This window comes from Callospermophilus lateralis, unplaced genomic scaffold (assembly GCF_048772815.1).
Source record: "Callospermophilus lateralis isolate mCalLat2 unplaced genomic scaffold, mCalLat2.hap1 Scaffold_124, whole genome shotgun sequence".
Taxonomy (NCBI): Eukaryota; Metazoa; Chordata; class Mammalia; order Rodentia; family Sciuridae; genus Callospermophilus; species Callospermophilus lateralis.
The window spans coordinates 3,554,455-3,576,764 of record NW_027512424.1 but is presented as its reverse complement, the minus strand read 5'-3'; the positions used below and the strand labels follow the sequence as shown (position 1 = coordinate 3,576,764).

Sequence of the window (22,310 nt, the reverse complement as noted above, 5' to 3'; positions counted from 1 at the left end):
GTCTAAATTTCATAATCCTCTTTCCCAGCCTCCTATCCAGTGGGATTACAGCATGTGTCACCATAGCCACTTTAGACCCTGTTTTTAAAGAGCAGACAAATATAACTTCTTTGAAAAATCTGGTCAAGTAGATGCAAATATGCTGTTGAAATAGTTCATTAAATATTAACTCATTAAATAATAAATATTAAGGAAAAAATTAATAGATTACTGATAATACTAACATTTTTCTATAAAAATATTCATACAATTTAACAGGAAAATGTACTGACTTCTAACATTAGAGTAATCCTTGTTATCTTTTAACGCCATTGAATAACCTTCAAACTAACAATTAATTTATGACATTCAGATTCAGAATGAGTAGGCTTCTTAATATAGTTCAGAATGTATGTAATACTGTGAACGTTGAATTCCAAACTGAAGCTTTTCGTTTGTCACTTAGTACCATTTTGCCAAAAGACCCCTGAAAAAAGTGGCTCAATTGAGTTCTAGACATCAAACATTGGAAGGGGTGAAAAGCTTTTTAAATTATAAGCATATGGATGGAATTCCCTTCAAATTACTAGTCAGATTAAATCTTAAGGGTAAAGAACACAAAACTTTGAGGTTTCTGCAACACCATACATCTGAAAAGTTACTCAGGGAATGGATCACCGAAAGACAGTTGAGTATTCACTCTGACTTTGAGTACACTAAGCTTCCCTCCCATTATTGGAATATTTGTACAACAATTAAAATGTCATCTCTACTATGTTCTTTTGCCATAAATAGTCATGAAACTAAATATTAGATAGTTGAGATACAGTTAGTTTGTGGGGTTTTTTTTTAATATTCTGGAGGAAAAAAAAACCAGAAATCAGAAAACTCCAAGTAATAGATCTGTATGTATCATTTAAAAATGCAGCTCTTTAATGATTTAACCTATGCTTTCTCACTTAAACCATAGCAATCTTGTCCAAGTGATTATGTTTTGGGCTGGTAGGCACTGCATAGTAAGTGGGTAACTGGAAGGGGATAAATTAGGGCATTTTGTGCTTGAGTTCACTGTCCTCTCAATAATACTATTTTGTTATTGTCCTCAAAATGATATTTTTAAAAATTGGTTTTTAATTTGTATCACACAATAATCTAAATAAGATGTTAAGGTCAGAAGGAAACATCAGAGAGTATTTTAGCTATTTAATTTTTAAAGCAGTTATGATTATAATTTTAGAAAATGGAAAGTTTCATTGTTCTCCTATGTAGATTTTGTGACTGCAACTTCCTTCTATATACTGATATCTAACACATGTGGCATATTTTTAAATACACAAAAATATAAATAAACATACATTCATTGTACAAATAACCACTCAAGTGACAATCCATTAATATATAGCTTTAAGATTTTAATAGAACTTTAAAGTTGAACTATATTTGTAAGCAAAACAGTGAACAAATGTTGGGTTTCAGGTGTACTATGAGAATTAGAAAGAAGGATCATAGGTGATAGTGAGACTGGGCATTCTGGATACTACAAAGCAATGATGTCTCAGAGGTCTGCGTGATGGCAAGTCATGGCAGTGTGGTGGAATTTGTAACACGGAAATGGAAAAGGCTAGGTCAAATGTGAACCCACTGTAACTCTGAAATCCCTCTCAGACTAGAATATTCCACTGGGAGGCCACTCTGCAGTCGGCATTGTGCAGGGTGCTGAGTGTGAGGTGCTGTGTCCTGGTGCAGCTCCACACCTACAGGGAAGCTCCCAAGTGTTCTAGGGTATGTGAACTTCCAGTGCCACAATGAAATTTTCGTGGATTACAGTTTCAATTTTATCTGCATGCATTTAGGAGCTATGTTGTTCTCTGTGTGTTTTTTAAGCAAATCTTTGCCCAGTATGTTTTTCATTATTTTATGGATGATGGTTGATAATGCTAATTGGTAGTTGAAGGAAGTTAGTTATTTGTTGATCTTTTTATTAGTAGTACATATCTTGCTCATGTTTTTATTTATTTTATCTTGTTTTACTCACTTGTCAACACCTGACTTTTTAAATTATTTTTTTATTTATATATGACAGTGGAATGCATTACAATCCATATTATAGAGCACAAATTTTTCATTTCTCTGGTTGTATGCAAAGTATATTCACACCAATTCGTGTCTTCATACATGTACTTTGGATAATTATGTCCATCACATTCTACCATCATTTCTAATCCCATACCCTCTCCCTTCCCCTCCCACCCCTCTGCCCTATTTAGATTTTTTCCATTCCTCTTATGTTCCCCCTCTCTACCCCACTATGAATCAGCCTCCTTATATCAGAGAAAACATTCAGCATTTGTTTATTGGGGGATTCACTAACTTCATTTAGCAGCATCTTCTCTAACACCATCCATTTACTTGCAAATGCCATGATTTCATTCTCTTTTATTGCTGAGTAATATTACATTGTGTATATATGCCACATTTTTTAATCCATTCATCTACTGCAGGACATCTAGGTTGGTTCCACAGTTTAGCTGTTGTGAATTTTGCTGCTATAAACATTGATGTGGCTGTGCCCCTGTAAGTGTGCTCTTTTTAAGTCCTTTGGGTATAGATCGAGGAGAGGGATAGCTGGGTCAAATGGCAACCCCTGACTTTTAATGAGTATATTAAGGATATTAAGGCATTATTGATACTTGGGAACTGGAGTCTGCCTTTTATTGTTTGTTTTCTGTTTCTTATTCTATTTCTTCTCCCCCTCCTCCCCTCTCCTCCTCTTCTTCTTCTTCATTGTTGTCATTGTCTTCTTTTCTGCCATATGTTATTCAAACATTGTTTTTTTTTTTTTTAAATCCACTTGCCTGATGTCTTGAGTATATCACTTTGTCCAGGTTTCATAGTGATTGTCTAGAAATTAAAATATGTAAATATGACGTACAGCGCAGTGTAGAAAAACTATTATGTTTAGGCCCTTTTCATTTCTTTAAATATCACTTTCTTGGGTATACAGTGGTCTTGATTCTTATTTAAATAATCAGATCTGTAAACCAATGAGGAGAAAGTGTTTTCTCATACACATGATCTTTCCACTGCATAGTTGTTCTTCCCTGTTTTCTGATGCTCCAGGAAACCTTCACTCGTTTTGTCTTTCCTCCACCTGAAGGACTTCCTCTGGCCAGTCTTTAGGGGAAGGTCTGCTGACGGTAGCCTCCTCAGCTTCTTTCATCAGATATCTTTGCTTCCTGTTGCTGAAGCACAGTTTTGTGCTTCATACTGGATGGTTCCTTTCACTCAGCCCTTGAATTGTGTCCATGGCTCCAGGTGAGGAATTCACTGTTGACTGCTGGAATCTACATCCCACATGGCAAGGCCAAGAATCAAAGAAAGACAAGAAAATATTTACAAAAGAACAGAATTAAGGAGCTGGGGTTGTGTGGCTCTGTGGTAGAGAGATTGCCTCACACGCACAAGGCACGGGGTTCCAGCCTCAGCACTACATAAATAAATAAAGGTATTGTGTCCATCTACAACTTAAAAAAAAGAGCAGAATTAGAAGAAAATAAAGTTAGAAGGAAATAAGATAATGCTGCATAGTTAAGACAATATGATATTGGCAAATAAAAGAGATGAATACACTAATGGAAGGGAATACAAAATCTAAATACAGACAGATTTCTTTTGAACCTGATTTATGACCATTCAATAGGGGAAATAGTTTTTCCTTTAACAAAAAAAATGCCAATTCAACAATACATTTACATAGAACTAACCATTGCATCACAATATGTAAGAGTAATCTTCCAAATAGAGTGCTCAGCCAGGAACAGTGGAGACACTCCTGTATTCCAAAGACTGGAGGCTGACCCAGGAAGATTTCAAGTTTGTGGTTAGTCTCAGCAACTTAGCAAGCCCTATCTCACAATAACAATAAAGACATGAAAAATTTGTCATAGGAAATATCATTCTGTCTTAGAGCTCCCCTGAATTCAATCCCCCGTGCCACAAAGAAAACAAAACTAAAATGCTCACCCAAATGCATAAGACAGAGCAATAAATCTTCTGTAAGTTAACTAAGAAAAATCACTCATAACATTACAGTAAGCAGGTTCTCTAAACAGGATACCAAATTTTAATCACAAAGTAAAATATTTGTACATTTGCTAAACTGTGTTTAACCTAAGATTTTCTGTTTAAAAGAAGAGATGATCAACAGAATGAAAATACAAACAGTCTCACTGGAGAAGGTATCAGCCATTCACGGAATGACTTGGAACTGAAGAAGTCACATATTGACCAGAAAACAAGATTTTTGAACAACATGCTACAGACGTGAAAATGCATTTTGTGAAAGACAATATTCCTGTAGTCGATGAGCATATGGAATATCCTTATGCCATCTGTTACTAAGGAAATGCAAATTAAAACCACAATGGAAAACCGTAACCACAAGAGCTATCCCCACTTCATTTTTCCTAATAGCTCAAAATTGAAAGTATCCATTGTCTGTGAACTAAAAACGAACACATATATTTTGCCATAGTCATGTGATGGGCAATTACATAACACAAATCAATGCTGTTGCCATGGGGACGAACTTCAGAAACACACAAAATAATGCATTCTGCATATTCACATTTATAATGAGCCCCAAAGGAGGCACAAGTGTGCATGACAGAGATTAGAGTTTTCCACTGCACAGGGGTGATGATGAGGAGGTGGCATGGTGGACATTCTAACAGGGCTCTGCCACTTGAGCTGGAGGGTGACTTCATGACTGCTCTCAAAAATCCATGAGCTCTATGTGCTTTGGCTAAATAACTTTAGAGAATCCACCAACATTGAATCTCAGCATTGAGATCACCAGAAAGCAGCCAGAGATGTCTTTATATATCCATCCAGATCTCAGCAGTCAGGGTGCTTCCAGGAGGGGCAAGAGACATGTGATGAAGAGCATTGTCCTGCTTGGCAAGGTGAGCTCCTGTGAGAGTTCAGACTGACCACAGAGCAGCACTGAGCCTTTGCTTGGTGGCTGAGGGGAGAGTATAAGGAGAAAAGACTTTGCAGACACACTGGGGGAGAAGAGCCTGGCCACAGGGCTGGGTCCACATGGTTCCCTCTCTTCTGCAAATTACATCAGCTCTGCCTGAAAGGAGATGCACTCCTCCAAAGAGTGGACAACCTCAGTGGGTCTAATAAAGTCTCCTCCAATAGTGTGGTTTATTATGAAAATTCTGAATGGTTCTAAAATGCAAAATGTCTCCAATAAATTCACTTAGTTGCAGTAAAAGTATGATGAGATTTATATATACGATACTATATATATACAAATAACATGATATATGTCACATGTACAAATTTCATTTTTGTTTTTATTGGAATGAAGTGACAATATACCGAAAAATTAAAAATTTAGCTCTTTTCGAATTGTCTCTTTAATACAAAGAAACATGTTTGATTATACAAACACCCACATTAAGTTCTCCATATATGTTTTTGTCTTGTGAAATTAATACTCATTAAAAATGCTATGTTCATATTATCAGAATTTGATTCTTAAATATACATCCTTTACTAGAAATAAGGCATAAATATCAGCAAACAAATAATTTGTATGATCTTTGAGAAGTCTCATGACAAAGTGATCAACTGTCCTGTGATCCTATACAAACAGGCAACTGAGGTCATTTCTTAATACCTTGTCCACTCAAAGATACCATTCTTGCATTCACAAAAATGTTCAATTTAAATAAGTCAGTGCAAGATTCTCTGGGCCTGCTTCAATATAATGAGCAAGAACTAAACAAAGATAATTAGACTTGAAAAAATTTAAAAACCTACCCACTTCCTCCATCTTTATACATATTTCCATTTCAAACAGTTAGGACACACAAAAACAGAATTCTAATAATTATGTTGCTATTCAAATGCTAAAATTAAAATGAGAAAAGCAAATATGTAACTTGATATTATGAAAAAGTTTTAATTCCAGTTTTGAATTCTTCTTGCTCACTATGCTTATGAAAGCCAAATCTATTTATAAATTTCTAACAATCCTTGGCAACATAAAAGATTTTACTTCAGATCCCCAAGTTTCCCATGGAATTCTGTTGCATAAATTTAGGGGGGAAAAACAAATTCAACCTTATTTTATGCTATAGGAATCTCTGTACTATTTCAGATCAAAAGAATTCTCAGACCAGTATAATCATGTCAATCAAGCATTTTATAAAAGTAGTGATAAACTTAATTTTAAAATATAAAAACTCATGTAACATTATATATATATATATATATATATATATATATATATATATATATATATATATATTGTTGTTGTTGTTGTTGTTGTTGTTTGGTCTAAACAGCAACAGTTAAGTAGTGGGATGGCTCGAGATTCTTTTGGCTCTATACAACTCACTACTTTCTCTCTCCTGGAATGGAAAACGTTAGACCGGTCCAGAGCATCCTGTTAACCATCACAAGAGTTACTTTGAACATACATTTTATCTCTGGTTTTATTATAGATTAAGTCAGCCAAGCTGATCCTTCCCCTGTGTCATGCTGCTTTTACCCATTATTACTGTTTGACAGCTGTTGATCGCTCTTCAAGAGAACCTTTCTACAAGCTCCTTTGTTTCCAAAAATCATGAAAGGGAATGGGGAGTAAGCTAGACTGAAAACCAATGTGCCACTTTTGTGCAGGTGTGACCCATAGAAGTTAACTTGTCCTGTTTTACAATAAAACAGGAGTGATTGTGGCTATTTCACCCCCTATAGACATACACACACACACACACACATTCATACACACATGTTCACATACTCCAGGAACAACACACACGTTCAATAGATGGTATCTGTCATTATTTTATGCTTTTTTTTTTCTCTCTCTCTCTATATATATTCCCCTTCTGTACATGGTGAATCTGTGGCTGAAATTAAAATTCAGAATATAAAGCCAACTGGCACACATTTCTGATTGCTAGTGTCGGTCACATCTTTAGTAAAGAACAGTGTGTTTTATTTTCTCCTCTTCCTTCAGGCAGGAAAAAAAAAATCTGCTAAACTGAAATTAGGGGAAATGAGATTAATAAAATCTAGAAAACAAAGTGTTTAAAGATAAAAAATGAACAGGATGTAGGAATGTAAACAATTCCACTTCCAAATAATCTAGTTAAGGGAACAGTGAAATGATAAATTGAAGTAAACAACTGAAGCTGAGTTTCCCTTGGTTCCTGTCCAAATAGAAAGCTCACCTCACGGGGCCCATTGCTCTGCTGTCCTCTCTGTTGTCAGTCCTGGTTTACACTACAGTATGCTAGGTACACAGTCTAGACTGAAAAACAGACCTGGTGTCTGCAGAAAGAGTTGGGGAAATGAAGGTAGGGCATAAGCTTTGAAAAAAAAAAGTGTTCAGTGTGTGTGTGTGTGTGTGTGTGTGTGTGTGTGTGTGAAAGAGAGAGAGAGAGAGAGAGAGAGAGAGAGAGAGAGAGAGGAGAGAGAGATTGATTCATAGGGGCAGCATCTCCTTTGAGTTCTCACAGAAACCAGAATAAAGAAGATATTCAATTAGTGAATCTAGGGGGAATCAAAACCTCAATTCAATTTAGAAAGAGGTTACTGAAAATCTATGAATTTTGGTTTCTGTGTGTCCATTGGGATCCTACAAGGGAGTCATATTCCAATCATCAGGCATCTCCCCAAGCTTGTTGGAGACAAAAACATTTCAGTATGTGTTTGGTGTTTTTGTGCGTGGTTGATGTGGGTATGAGTATCCACTGGGATTCCTCAGTCTTGTTGGAGCTCAGTCTTGTTGGAGACAAAAACACTTCTGGTATGTGTGTATTTGCATGTGTGGTTGATGTGGGTGTGAGTGTGTGAATCAAAGAAATGTAGGGAAAAGGTGAGAGAATAATAACTAGGAAATGGTAATTAATTTTAATATTTCAGAACTGGTGACCAAAAGCATTTAGCTTTCAATAACTAAAAACCTCGAGCTAATGTGTGATAAGGTAGTTTACTCATATAACCTATGTAAAATACTTTATTTCTTCAATAAAAAGAGGTTAAGAAACTACATGTAGCTACAATACACAACCTTTACTATTAATTAATATTGTTGAAAATAATTTTCCGGTAAAATAATCTAACACACCAAAAACATTAGCAGCGATAGAGTTATGTAGCAGAAGAATAAATATAATTATCCTAAATGTTCTGAGGTATTAGTTTTCCTCATTAAAGTTAGTTTTTAGTCTTTCAACTTATAATAAACACATTGTAGAGTTTTTTCTTTCACCTTGATTTTATTTTAAATGAAATATTCTGAGAAGAATGTTACAGCACTTATTTCTACTTCAAATACTTCTGAGATCATTTGCATTTTTTGAAATGCATGCTCTCAGCTAATTTCTAAACATTTCAGAAAACAGTTTCTATGAAATGATATTCTGTCATTTATTGCTGCCTTTTAATTTTTTTTAGAGAATCAAAAGAAATATTTGAAGACAGAAAATAGCTATATCTTTCTTCAGTTTTCCTTTGAAAACAATGTAATTATACAGGATAGATTTTAAGAAATGTCTGAATGGAGCTGAGCTAGCCTACTGTTTGAACCTAGAGTTCTATGATTCTAAGAAAGAATATTGTTCCTTGGTTAAGCCAGTTTATTTCAATTTAAAGTGTGTGATTTGTTGAAAGAGATCATGTAAATTGAATAACTATTCCAGCATAACAGAGCACAATGCGTGTTATTTAGAGAAAAGGCTTAGGAGAAAAAAAACATTATCAATAATTTGCAAACTAAAAAATTCAGCCCTTTTTTTTTAAAAAAAAAAAAAGAGAGACTGAAGAAATATTTTTCACACCTTTCCTAGAAACTGGAGTAGAGAAAATATTCCAGTTTTCCCCCTGAGGCAGTATAGAAATATTCCCATTATTTCCTAGAAAGAATCAATGAATTCTGGGGCTCCAGGGAGCCTGGGAACAGATACCATGTTGTTCCTTGTATATAAATTCACTCTGGTCATCTCGGTGCCCTGATGACTGCAGGCTGCCGGGCCTCCCTGCCCCACCCTCTCAGACCCAGGTGAAGCCACCGCTAAGGACGTGGCGCCTTTGGGTGGCCCACAGACGCTGCGGTGGCCGTCAGGGGCTTCGAGGGCCGAGACGGCGGATGGACGACGGAAAGTCCTGCCACGAGTTAGACCCGTGAGCCGCGCAGATGGGGCGCTGCGTGACAGCTCCGTGCCGGTGGCGGTTTGACGGTTCTTCCCGGTCACTTGGTCCTGACCGGGAAGAACCACGGTCCTAATGGTCCTGGAAGGTAGCGAAGCCCGGGACAAAGACGGTGGAACGGCTCGCTGTCAACCGGCGGCTGCTCTAGGTTCTACCAAAGCAAGAAACTGCCAGGAGCCCCCCCACCCCCGCATTGGGTCAACTGGCAGTGCCCACCACCCTTTGGGAGGACTCACTGGTCATTTGTGGAAGGCACGTGTGTATAATATGAAAAAGCTGGTCGCAACTCGACCCCCAGCCTTTTAGCAGAAAACTTTTGCTCAGTCTGGACATTTAGCTGTCAAGAGGCTGCGAGATGAGGCTCCTGTATCTTCTCACGCGGAGGACGGGGAAACTTTAACATGGATGGCCCACAGGACACAATCAAGGCAGGCGCAGAAGCGCCCGGCTCAGCCCCCGGCTTGGGAGTAACTCCAGAGGAAGAGCCCAAGAGGCTTGGTGACAGTGACCAGCCCCAGGTTCCCACTAGTGGATGTACCAAAAAAGATCTATTGCAAAAATACAACAGTTTGGAGGACAAAATCGCTCTGCTCAGAGTGAACATCGACAGGGTGAGATGGCAGAGCCAGGACATGGAGCAGAGATACCTAGAGAACATTGAAACTGTGAAAGCAAAGAGCGACGACCTCCAGAGGACCATCCGAGTGTACGAGAGAGCGCAGAGAGAAACGACGTTCCAGAGAAAGGAGCAGCTGAACGACCTGAAAGCTGAGATTACGATGCTAACGTCGGAACTGGAGAAGCTGAAGCAAGGCAAGGCCAGACTGGAAGCCGAGCTGGAACCCTACCGCGCCAGACTGGATCTGGCGCCGTCCCATCCTTACGAAAGTCAGACCCCGGGGAGAGACCTGGAACTGGGTCTCCAGCGCACCAGAGAGGAGTACTCCAGTTCTCAGGCCAAGACGGAGGCTGACACAGGCCACCCCAAAGAAAACAGTGAGCTTGCTTCCAAGAGCTTTCTAAGATCAAACTCTGCAGCCTAGAAAATCAGGACCACAGTCAGGGACACGGAGAAAGTCTTGGTCCAAGAGAAAACAACGTAGTGGTTCGTTCCTCACAGCCACAGCCTGCAAGGAAGAGCGGGGAGGACCACCTGGCCAAGACGGAGCAGGCGGCCGGCAAAAGCTTCCCCAGAGCACTAGAAGAAGTGACCACAGAGTTTGAACCTGGACCCACTAGAACCATTACACCCAAATCTACTAAGTCAAGCCAAAAGCTACTTTTAGAAGCACAACAAGAATACGCAGAGATTTTAAAGAGAAAGTATATGGTCTGAAAGATACTTTACTTTTGGAACTGTTGACATAACAATTTCCCATTAAATGCATGATATGAATAACTTTGATTGAAGGAAAATGTATGTATCATATGATTAATATTCATAAAATATTTGTAATTTTTAAAAAAAGATTAGCTGCTTTCCTTCATTTTTTCGTACCATCTAAAGGCACCAGCATCTTTGAGCTGGTGGAAGCCAGAAGGTTGTCAGTTTTTCCTTCCTAAACATTCTTCATCGTCCCCGTACACCATCAGCTGTCAGTCCTGCTCACTGTAACTTCTGAAAGTTCTTCATCTCCATTCACTTTTCTCTTGGCACCTACTTAGTCCAAGTACCATCCCCTCTGTCCTGAATTACTGGAACAGATGTCTAAGGGCTCTCCCTCCACTCCCCTTCCCTTCGTCCAAGTTTCCTTTTCCCCTACTCTATCTCCCTAGCTTTTAATCTTGTGCTACGGATATCAATCAATTTCCTTGGAATGTCAGTATTTGCTTCACTGTATGTTGCTTATATTTATTCAGAAGGAGTGTTTCTTTCATGAAGAGTATACAAGTACCAGCTTGTACTGATATTTATGTTCACATTTCAAACTTCAATATTCATTAGGGTCTTGATATATTTTATTCATTTTTGTATTTTACTTGTTCTTGACTTATATAAAAGCATCAACCTACTCAGTTAATATAAAGATCTGAAAAGCACAGCCTCTGCTAAAAGAGATATTTTATGCCAGCCTGTTGAGATGCCATTTGAATTCCCTAATATTTTCTCTAAGTACTTCTATTATTTAAACTGCACCAAGACATGATAGTCATTCTCTACTCCTTTTTAAGTACATAATCCCTAAGTAGGTAATCACATATGGTCACATATTATTATGTTCACAAGACACAAAAGGAAAATTTCTCCTGAAATTACTATCTTGGTTATGAATTAAATTTTGTCACAAAATATACTTTAAAACTTTGACACTTTTCATAAAGTAGAATAGAGACTATTTGATACATTAACATAAGTGGATTTTGAATTTATTTTTAAGTAAAATTACTAAAATATGTTTTCCCATTAAAATAGAGACTTTAACTCATGGAAATATGAAAAGCTGCTTTTCTTTTTCATAAATCTAACCATGATTTGTAGTTCTTGCAATCTCCTTATGTTTCAACAATAGTGTTTAACAACAAAAGATTAAGGACTGGTCTGTAGTAATAAAAATCCAAGCCTATGTATTCCCGTGTGGTTTTATCTTATTCTCTCTTGGCAGAGTTTTATTTTTCCTTCTAATATGGAAGATACTCATGTTCAGTGACTGAGCCACTCTCTCATTTAAGTCAGCAGGCTCAGTGCATTAAGTCCTAACTCAGCCTGGTGTTTGCTCCTTGCAGATCCAGACTTCACCTCCCTGGCTCACTCACCTCCAAGTCTCATGGCTGTCCCTACTCCATGCATCAGGGGATCACCACCCTGATCCCTGCTCTCTCCCTTGCTCTCACCTTCCCGAAAGCAGCCTCCCTCCAGTCTCCCCTTCACCTTGCCCATTCCTTCCAGAACCCTCTGTCCTCAAACCTCTCCTGCCTGAGTCAATTGCTCCCTTCCTTAAAGTTGACATTGTATCAACATAGAAAGGTAACAGTTTTTTAAATGTTTCTGTGGAGGTTCTATATGATTTATGACTTTATGTTCGGACTTCCTCATTAAGAAATTTTTTAAACAGAGTTGCAATAAAAATCCCTGAACTTGCAAATTATAAGAGTAAACTTCATTCAGGAAGCATTCAGAGAAAAGGCAGAGTGAGACACACTAACAATGGAGATTTTAGTTACTAGATTGTTAAAGCAGATTAGGGGAGATTTCCTTGAAATTTTTAATGCTGTTGTAGAGTTACAAAAAGTTATGTTTGGTCTTTTTTGCTGTTGTGTTTTCATTTTAATCAGCAGGCATCTGTCTCAAGCATAGATAAAAATCTAAGTGGGGCTTTGCTAGCTGCTATGGTAACCCAAATTATTTTCCCTTTTGTGGAAATGATTCAATGAGATTTATAAATAACTTCCTGTTGAAAAAAAGATAAAAATAAAAATAAAATTCATCTGAAAAAGTACATAGCTGCTTACTATCCTTTTAAATCTTTTAGTTATATTAGATTTTATATTGTGTGAGTCTGTGTGTGTGTTTCCTAAGCCAGCATCCCTTGCATATAATATATTCTATTCCACTCTAAGTGATTTGTATTCTGTTGCAAATCTTTCTGTGGCTCCAAACTTCAATGAAAAAGATTATCATATAAAGTAAATTATATATCAAAAAAACAAAAAGTAGTAAACTACAGTAATTTTAAGATTTTCAAGTGCCTATAATTATTTTCCTTTGTCTAACACTCAAGGAGCTCATGTGATAACAAAAGCAAAATAAGAGACACAAAAGCCAGCAAGTTCATATGAAATGATGTATTCTGATGACCATTTTTTTTGCTCATTTCTATTCTAATTTTATTTCCTTTTTAAAAAAATTTATTTTTTATTAGTTGCTCAAGACAATACAATGATCTTGACATATCATACATTTGATTCAATGGGGTATGAATTCTCATTTTTCCACGTGTACAGATTGCAGGATCATATTGGTTATACAGTCACGTATATACATACAGCAATACTAGTGTCTGTTGTATTCTGATGACCATTTTATTAAAACACACACAAAAATGTCTTCTCATTTCTGCATGATGTTACAGTAGAATAAAGATAAATATTTCTTATATTTTTATATTTGCATTTTTGTATTAAGTCAGTGAGTGCTTATTGAATGTCCACTATGTCCCAAGCACATCATTCTAGAGGTTGAAGTTGTACCAGAGAAGAAAGAAATTTGAATGTCCACCCTCAAGGAGCTCCCATTGTGATTACCTGTGAAATCTGACTGAGAAATTCAAGTAAGTATTAAAAAAGAAAAGTTTTCCAAAGACTCACTTTTATCAAGTTAGCGAGCTGTTCACATTTTTAAATGAAACAAAACTTATATTATGAATGAAAATGAATTATTTGGAAAATAGAATTGTATAAACTATAAAACAAACTAGCCCTGTTTTTGGAGTTTAATACTCCTGATTACCCTCCCACATATAAATATTTACACAGCCAACTCTACTTTCTATATGGAAAATGAAGGGACTGGGGCAGAAAGTCAACTGAACTTCCTAAATATCCTCCAAGTGTGTTATGGAGACAGGAAAGCTGGCTGCCTCCACCCCTCCACAGCGGTGTGTTCACAGGGCAGCCCTGCAAAAACTAAGTCTTTGAATACTCCAAACCCACAGGACAGCTTTAGTCCTTGAATTAAATGCCTTTATTAATGAAGTTGCAGAAGAGGTTGACAGAATAAAATTATTAGTGAATATGGAACTTCCTGTTTCATAATTGTTTTTTCTTAAAGTACACAATTAATTTTGAAATCACAAGGCTAGCTCCTTCTGAATACTAATAGCATGAATTTCAGAAAGTATATCATTGTATGTCTTGGGAGATGAATGAAAAAAGATCAAAGGAAGATGAAAAATGTGTTTTCAACCTAAATAAAATAACATTCATTTATATGCAGTTAAATCAAGTAATTTCTCCTGTTAAGGAGCATTTTTAAACTCAGAAAATTTATCAAAAAATCAAAGACAGATAATGGAATTATTTAAGACTAATATTCTTGTACAAACTAACAAAAGGGAAATAATGTATATATAGCCTAATATAAATATATCATTACCATGGATTAGCAGGACATTAGCTAACAGTGTATGGGGGTTTACCCAAGAGTGTCTGAGTCACCATAATTAGATGTGTGGCATCATTACATTTCTGTGGACTCTTCTGAGTCCATAGAAATACTATCAATCACATTTTATTGTAATTCTTTTCATTTTAATGTAATATAAACAAGAACTCAGTTTTCAGATACATCCTTCGGAAAACACAACGTGATGCTTTTGTAGTGCATAAGCTCCTTATAACAATGAGATGCAAATGTTGATCTCACTGGAAGTGTTTCATTTATAAGATTTTTATATCTTAAGAAAGACATGAAATCTTTAAAAAAAAAAACAAATATTAGAACTTTATCCAACAATTACTTGCTATAAACATGAGTAGAACTTTTTCCTGGTTTTAGTCCCTGTACATATGTTCCTTATTTTAGTCAGTGAATTAATCATTTGTTTAGACACAGGATCCTCAGGTTCCAATCATCTTTATAAGTGTTGATGTTCCTGATTTTCTAATTTTAACATAGGAAAAGAAAGCACTAAAAAAGAAAACCAATTTAACTATAAAGCAGAATTCTTAACATAATTGCTAATTGATCTGGAATCAGTTTTCATTTGTGTTCTTTTATTTTGGCTTAGTTGTTAATTTCCTTAGTAATAAAAACTAAGGGAACAGGATTAAAAATTTCAAAATAACAGGAAGTGAATAAGCAGTGTTTATATTTCTCAAAAGATCTGACTTTCCAGTCTCTGAAACAGAAAATGTAACCCATGTGTAAGGAAAGCTGCAGAGTCAGAGGCCAGATTAAAATCTTGGTTGCTCAACAGTTCAATCTAAACTTTGAGAAATCCCACCATTTAGACAATGTGCAAAAAGTGATGACTAACTTTTAAAATGTGTATTTGTTAAAATATTTGCTGTACTGGAAGTTAGAGGCCAAGAATCATATTACCTATTCATGCTCTCTGAACAGCATTATCTTAAAACTTAACTGTATTTAAATTTTAGCTTAAACTTTGGCAAAGAATAAACATTTAGAAAAACTGTGGACTTAAAATTTGTTGGATGTGAAAAATTCTATCTTGCTCTATCCCTCTCTGCATGAAGATTTATTTTTCTAATGCAGTTTGTATGAGCAATCAGGACATGATGTAAACAGAAAGGAGACAAACAGAGAATTCTAGCAAGATACCAGCACCCTAGCATGGGAATGAGTATTAAAATTTATCTAGTGAAACCAACTGTGTTACTTAATTGCTTAAGTAGTGGAGGAGTTGAAACATTTCAAGGACAAAAACTCCAAGTCCAAAACATTTCCACATATAGTACTATTATAACTAATATTCTCACCCTAAGTTCCTAATAATTCCAATATCTTCACTTCACCTCTCCACTGGCTGCTTATACACCCTAGACACCATACTGCACTAGCATTTCTTTCCAAATCAATGGCAAACACCTCTTACTACCTCCTCCCATCCTCCTTGTAACTGTCCTTTTTGACCCAGCTTTGAGTCTGTCAATCAACTCTACTATCTTTTCACTGTCTCTCACTTACTTCTCATCTCCCCTCCCCTCCTCCTCTGTACTCCATTTTTAATAGATAAGTCTCATCCTGGCATTTCATTCACCTCACCAGCTTAGAAAACCCTAACAGGTCAATGCCATCTATCTGCCTGCTCCGTATGTGCCCCTGAGCACCTGCTCATATTAGAGAAAACACCTGCTTGGGTCTCACCTCAGGTTCTTGATTCTGAACCTCAAAGGGGCTTTCACCACTGCCAACTCAACCTTATTCCATTTCACTTCTCTTCCACTAGACTCCTGTCTTCCTTAAGGCATCTTTGTTGGTAAAATTGTTATGTCTTCCCACGCTCTACACCTCTCCATCACATGTGCTATGTGTCTCTGCAGAGGGATTGGCCATGCCCTCAAGTCAGGCTTCCTGTTCGTAGGCACATCTCATCCCCGCTCACCTACTCAAAGGCGGGTCTCCTGCCAACACAGTCCTTGCTCCTGTGTTACATAAGTTTAGACCCCTGCTTTAGGCCATTCTCATCAGCAAGAGAAGTGTTGTGATACCTTCAACTTTCAAAAAGTGATCTTGATCCTTGCTCAGGAGCCATCCCATTTCTCTGGATTTTTATAATAAAAATCTTTAAGAAAACATTTTTCTCTTTCTATTCTCTCTTGAAGTTACTCAATCAGTTTTAGCCCCAACTTCAAACAAAATTAGAGAATGAATGATTTCTACATCACTAAATCTAATTAATGGTTAACTCTAGACCTGAAATTCCTGTTTTATTTGAACAATCGGTAGCATTTTATATGATTATTATTTCCATCTTTCCAGAATCCCTCACTCACCTGGCTTAAATCAACCCAGATAATATTTAAATACATAGTAATAGTAATAATTTTTCAAAGTTAGGATTTCAATTAAATGGCTAGGTTATTTCCTCTAATACAGTGTCCAGTTTTCCTTTTTGTACCCAAGGTCTCAAGTTCATATTCTATCACATTTGAGCATCTGTAATTGGTGAGAACTTGGCATCAGGAATAAAAATCATTCTGTGCAATATAATCTTGGAACATAACCTAAATCTGTTTATTTAAAATACAAAGTCATGAGGTCAGGGACCAGATCATTGTATTTCAAATATCTTCATCTGTTTCAGTGTATGGAAAATATGTTTCTCCTGTAAAGCTTACTTAAATGATACTATACTTATAAAATAACAGATAACATGTTTATAACTGATAGCATAGAAACCATCATATATGCATATATTTGTATATGTGTATATAAATCTTCCAAAAAAACTCATTAACAGCATAAGCTGAAGTTTGTTTTAACTTCATGCAAACCATAGAAAAGAGAGAAGAAGAAAATGAATGCTAATTCAAACACTAGTTCTATTTTACTTCAGGAGGAAATAAAAGATATTTAAATTTTGTATACATGGGGGACAGTTGCTAATAAATAGGTTCTAGTATTTTTACTTTGGATACACTGAATATTACATAATCCATTAAGAACATAAATTTTATGTGTACTCTTCCACTTGTTGAGATAAAACTAAAATGTATATGGTGCTTTCCTTTGATAATAATTTTGCATCTTTCCATAGTGTTAAGAGGGCATGGTCACTAAGTAGTCCTCAACATCACACATTGAAAAGAAATCAAGGAGAGTCAACATGCTCCTGACAACATTCCCAAGCACTTCAAGTATTTCTATTGCGTACAGTTATCTTTGCTGAAAACCTGTAATGAAATTTCCTCTGAGAAATCAAAAGATACCTTCTCTTTAATGTTTTTTTAAATAAGAAAGAAAGCCATGAGTATTGAAGAGGAGGCAAAACAATTCAAATGTAAAATCTGCTCCTTATTTTTTCTCTACAAGCATTTTATTTGTACTTGTTTTTAGTAAATCTCTTCCACAGACCCAAATATTTATTTGCCTTTCATTTGTTATCTACCATGAACCAGGTATTAGGCTTGATGCAGATGACAAATATGAACTCACACACAGGTGCCCACACACACTGAAACCTACTGTCCCTTCCTCAAGTGATCCATATTTTCATACTTTATTAGAAACATAGCATAGAACACTGTAAACACCTCCCTGGCAGTCAGGGACACAGATCCACAATGCCAGATATGTCTCCGTAACAGTTACTGTTCCTTATTTTCATCATTGATTTCTGTTCTCTATTGCCAAAGAAAAGAGTGGAACACTTGATAGAATTGTGATTGATTGGCTATACGGAATATTGAAATTGATCTTTGGGTTGTTGTCTCCCTTCCTCCTCTTTGTACTTTATTAATTCAATGCCCATTTCAAAACTCTCTGTTTGACTTCTACCAGATTCACATTCCTGAAATACCAGCATAGCACTGTGAACATACTCTGGAGCCAGAAAGACAGTGCCTGGAACCCTGGCTCCAGCACTCACTGTATCTGTGGCTGTAAGTAAATGATTTGACATTTCTGAACACCAGATTTCTTCATGTGTAAATGAAGGTAACTTGTAAAATGAATTTCAGTTTATTGCAGAGCTATCAGAATTGAAGACATGTATGTCAATCATCTTGCACCCAGGAAACACCATCTGTGTTGGCAGGATGTGCTGCTGATGGTGAGAATGAGGTAAGAATGATATACTCCAGCTCAGAAACTTGCCATCGCCCTCACTGCAGGATATATAAAACTTGAGACATTGTGTGGATTTTAAGATCTCCACCAACATTTTCTGCTCCACCTATGTGGAGCACAATGTCAACTATTCTCAAAGTGCATTTTTCATGTTCTGATCTCTCAGATTACTTCCCACTATTCCTCCATGCTTTATGCTAATTAGTGCCTTTAAGTTGACAACTTCCACAAAGTAAGAATATTTCTCTTGTTTTGAGCAACTAAGTTTCACTAATTTTTCAATATTCATCAGAAAGTTGAACCTCTTTCAAAGTCTCATGAGTTCTTATAATACTAACATCTCTGCTAAAAATAAAAATTTTTAAGATTTTGATGGATCTCAATTAACCTTGTCATATCAGCATAAAAATAATGCACTTTTTCAAATAAAGGTGACCTGAGAATATTTTTCATATATTTAAGAATCATATTCATTATCTTTCTGCCTCTAAGAATTAGCTAAAATACGTAAATTAGAGGTTATACCCACTGCAAGAGGCAAGAAGCTCTGTACCTGGGATGAAGCAACTGTTGAAGCCAATGAACATGCAGAATTCAAAAGAGAAACAAAAAATAACATTATTTCACAAGAAAACTATTTTTAAAGTTTCTGAAAAATAAAGCAATTCACATAAACTATTTCTCCAGATATTTTAAGTCCAGATTGCAAAATGACACAAAACCTGTAAATATTGTCTGACTAACTTATTAAATTCCTTTCCAATTTACTATTTCTCAAAAATATGGAAAAAATAGAATTCAAGAACATTTAATGTGTACATAAGGACATTTATGGATAACAAAAAGATTATAAAAACAGAAAAATGGGTATTAATGTAAATAAGATTATTAAGAAATATCATTATATAGTGCCTTATATTACTTAAACATTTCTAACTGTATCTTTTATTTTAAGAATATCTTCCTCATATTTATGTCCAACTGATTTACCCACTGGGCATTTATTTGATAATTTATCTTTGTAGAAAACATAAGCAAATTCTTCCCAATTGATCATAGATATTTTTTTCCTTTAGCCCTGCAATTTATTTCTGTATAATTGAACATCAATTTCTTTTCTTTGTTCTTAAATACAAGATTTTATGATTTTATTCCATGTTCCTATTTCTTCTACATTATACAGGTAACATATAAAACAAAGTCAGTATTAGTGCTATATATAAAGTATACTTTTCTGTTAAGGATAAAAAGAATTCAGCATGAAGTCTCATGAAATGAAAAGTGCATAGACTTTGCATTACAATTTCACTGTTTTTACTACAAGAATACAGATTACTTCAAACACATTCATTTATATGCAAATGGAACTAGAAAGTAAGGGTCCAATATCAATCTATTCTATGACTGTCTAAAATTGGAGTTGAAATTCTTACCTGAGTTTTGTTTAGAGTGCAGTTTTTTTTTGTTTTTGTTTTAAGACAGAAAATGCATGAAGCTGTCAGAACAGATAATACCTAGAGTGGAAAAAAGGAAGGGAAGCGAAGAAATCAACTGCATTTTAAAAAGATCCCCCAAATCCTGCTTCCAGACCTACAGTAAATAGTTTTCCTCTGTATCTTATAAGCAACTGTCTTTTCCTTTGCTCTGAGAACACAGGCTTTGCCTAGCAGGAAAGTATGAAAATTAAATAGAAAACCAGAAGGTTATGAAATTCTCTTACCCTCTGGGCTTGCGGGACTGCGCTAGCGTCTCAGTTGCAGACACATGTGTAAACAAGAGAATTTCCTGCATCCTTTTCTCATCTGAGCAGCTCTGGGGGCCTGGCCAACGGGATTGTTCCAGTATTAAGGACACCCCACGCTAACTCCCAAAGGATCCCCATTGGTTGAGAAGTTCTCTCAAAACCGATACCACAACACCCTCTTTGGATCACAAGTAAGATAACCAAAATAAAATAATTTCAATATTCTCAAAGTATTAAGTATTGTTATTCAAAGCTTTCCAGACAGCCCATTTGAAACTATGTTCTGTGAGCAGAAAAGGAAGAAAATACCTACCTCCTCATTCACATGTATATTTAGTATTTAATAATAATAACTTCTAAAAATGGAAAAGCCTAAAGCTAACAAAAACTATTAAAGCCCCTATCTGGAAAATAGCTAAAGGAAAATTCTACTGCAGGTCATAGAACAATGGAAAATATCACTTGTTCAATTTGGGTTGCATTAAATTGCGAAAAAAGAAAAAGAAATCATATTTAATAAAGTATTTGAGAATACAACTCAGAATACAAAATCTGTCAACCCTTGGATCTTAGTCATGTTGGCAGGGAATGTGACCTGCAGTCCTCTTCCCAGGGGAAGGAGTGGCTTTCCAGTGACATAACTCAGCTGTCAGGAAGTGTTGTGATGAGGGGTGCTGGCAGACCACGGAGAAGAGAGCTTTCCTGGCTGACAGAGGACACAATTCTCGAAGGTAAAGAGCAAGGGCAGAGGAGACAATCAGTATGCTCCTCATGAGTGACACCAGGACAGCTTTGGAAATTAGGAAGTAAATGTCAAGTAACTGAGTTTATTCTTCCACCTTTTAATTTGGAGGATTATTCTTAGCTGAATATCAGGGTTTTTAAAAATATTTTTTTAGTTATAGTTGGACACAATACCTTTATTTTATCTTATTTATGTTTATATGGTGCTGAGGATCGAACCCAGAGCCCCACCCGTGTGAGGCGAACACTCTACCGCTGAGCCACAACCCCAGCCCAGTTGAATATCAGTTTTTATCATTTATTTCTACTTCACAACATCCTTTCCTTCTCATTCCCCGACGCAGTGGAAATGTGACCATTTTCCCCATAGAATCAACAAACCCTTTTGAGTTATCTGGCTCCATCACGCTTCCCTTCGTCTTTGAATTCTCCCCCTCCCTGGACTTCCCCATGGGATTTTAAACATCATAAAGTCCTCAGGGGATTTCACTTCTGCCAATAAATTTCACTTTCCAGCTAGTCATTTTCATTTGCAAGAACTTTTTGTCTCTCCTTCATTGTCAAGTGATTGGAAGAGCTCTCCCCAGCCAATAACCCCATTTAATCTGGATCCACTTCCATTAATGCATCAGAGTAAACACACACACACACACACACACACACACACACACACACACACATGCCTTTATGTGAAAAAAAGATAACGTTTACAAACTCTGTTCTATCCTCACTTTAACGGATCTACGCAGTCCTTCGATGCCCTTCACAACCCTGTCCGCGTGAAGCTTACCTTGGCACAACACTCTCCTGACCTTCATCTCTAGCTGCCTCTTCCCACCTCCTTTGTGGTGTCCATTCTCCTCCCACCCTTTGTTAGACATCAGGTAGGTTCTCAGGTAACCATATACGAATTCTCTCTCTGGTTAGTGTCAAACATGCTCATGGTTTCAATTACCATCTTTCAGATGACTTCTCAATATCTGTCTTTGGGCCCAATCATCTTCTGAGTCTCCAATACTCATTCACTAGCACATTGTGCCCATGCACTAGAAAATATCACAGATACGGAACCAACATGTTAAATCTGAAGTCATCATCATGCCGTGGGCCTACTATGTTATACCAATAAATACCAACAGAGCTTATAGATGACTAAACAAAAATCCTGGAAGTCACTATGACTCCTGTTCTACACCCCTCCAATACCAGTTCCTTGTGATCCTCATCAATAACTTCGCCATTCTTCTCTCTTCTCACTGCCACCACCCTGGTTCAAGCACATAATCGTTTCCGGATCACTGCAATGTCCTCTTAAATCTCTTCTCTGCTCCCAAACTTGCTCTTCTTGTTGTTCAGTGAGAG

At 36.5% G+C, this 22,310-nt stretch overlaps 1 pseudogene; it reads right to left on the bottom strand.

The window, feature by feature from the left end:
• Positions 1–20,261, bottom strand: part of LOC143387065 (coiled-coil domain-containing protein 102B-like) — a 193,009-nt pseudogene extending 172,748 nt beyond the window's left edge.
• Positions 20,262–22,310: the final 2,049 nt, after the last annotated feature.